Genomic DNA, 1800 nt, shown 5'->3' on the forward strand with positions numbered 1-1800 from the left:
ATACTTCAGAGAAGTCCAAAATGTTAAAAACTCGTTTATGAAAAAGAACATCTTTCTGCATTGGCAAATAGTAATGCTCGTCAGAATTTCCTAATAACACAAAAACAAAGCCCAGTCCATATATTTGATCAGATGTCAATGTAATGGCAAGTTAACTATTATGTCAGCCTTAGTTAGAGTTCCTGCTGGCTTTTTCCTATATATTGTTCACCAATTTGAGTAAAGTGGACTTTGTTAGAGAATAGTGTTTGAACGCCAGGACCCCTTTTGGGCAGTTGCTCCTAAATGGAATGCACAGCAAATAAGGGAGTGGGGAGGTAATACAGGGAAGCTACTCTTTCCAACTCAGAAGGAGTTGATGAGGCCCATCTATGCATTCAAGAAGCCAATGGGATCCTCTAGCTGTGTATAGTGGCTAATGTGGTCATCTATAATCGACATTTTACACAACTCCAAAAACTCTGGGTAGGGATTTACAGGTTCCAATGGACCATAGCTAAAATGAATGGGGACAGTTATAGAGGCAAGAGCTCCCACACAGCACCTTCTGAACTTCTTCTTCTGATTGATGTATTGTAAGAGACTATCGATGATTAAGTTCCCGTCATTGTTGGGGATCCCTGTCCATGTGTCCCACAGCACACTCTCAGATAGCGAGTATACAGACCAAAGACTGGGGTGAGACCTGGGGAGAATACATTGAAGTTCATCAGCTGAATGATGATGGGTGACAGCACGCCTCCGTCTTTGTGTAGCTTTTGGAGAAGGAATGGACAGTGAGTCTCAGGAAAGATACCTCCATGTGACAGACAGAGACTCTTTATGGTAAACTGACCAGATAGATTCTGCTTCTATCTGTAGAGAAGCACCTGAGCAACAATATCTCTATAGTCATGAGACAAAACGTTGATCCTGCCGTTCTGGAGCCCCAGAAGCCCCAAAGCGCTTCTGTGAGCTGGTCTGCTCAAATATGGAACAGTGATGTGGTCTCCATTTGTCACTGAAGCCAAAGCCTAAGTAATCAAAGGCAATCACTCCATGAAACTTCAAGGTCAGACCTTCCCAAATATTGTACCAATCATAGCTAAATGTTGGAAAGCTGTGTGAAAGCACAGCTGTCTCCGGACTTCAACCATAACCATAAAGGCTTGGTAGAAGATACACTGTCCCTTCCAAGTGAAAAACTTGCCTGAAGACTTCTATGAGTGAAAAGTAGGGGAAAGCTGAGGGGGTGGTATGTGCAGGTGCAAAGCAAGCAGGGGCCCAGCCAGCAGCCCCACCTGGACCCCACCACTACCTCATCCTGATTGGGGTAAGACCTGGGCTACAGGACTCCGTGTATGCGGGAACCGGTTGCACAATAATTCAGTTTTAAAAATTATTTTATATTAAGTATTTTCTCAGTTTTGTCTTACATGCTTTATCTGTGTATGACCTAATTCAGACTTCTTGTGACAAAAGCAGGTGGTGTGATTATTTTCTTATTTTATAATGGATAGAACTGATGCATAGAAGCATAAATGGTTTGGCAAGATGACAGGCAGTAAGTAGCTGAGCTGCAATTCACAATCACACATTTCAGCTATAACACCTATTTCCTGAAAATTACAATATAGATTTTACATATTCAAGAAACTAATGACCCCTTTAGTTGTAAAATTATTCTATATTCAAGGTGTTAAGAACACTATCTTAAAGCTATGAGAGTTCATCTAACTTCTGAAAACTGACTCATTTATTTGCAGGACGTTTTAGATGGAGAAAATCTCGCTCAGAGTTGCAAAGAAAATCAGGAAGAAA

The 1800-nt window shown here is 41.4% G+C and overlaps 1 pseudogene; it reads right to left on the reverse strand.

Annotated features, from left to right (window-relative positions):
• Positions 1-345: 345 nt before the first annotated feature.
• On the reverse strand, positions 346-1302 carry LOC116545893 (annotated as a pseudogene).
• Positions 1303-1800: the final 498 nt, after the last annotated feature.

Source organism: Sapajus apella, unplaced genomic scaffold, assembly GCF_009761245.1.
Source record: "Sapajus apella isolate SASKATOON/1434 unplaced genomic scaffold, GSC_monkey_1.0 scaffold5, whole genome shotgun sequence".
Taxonomy (NCBI): Eukaryota; Metazoa; Chordata; class Mammalia; order Primates; family Cebidae; genus Sapajus; species Sapajus apella.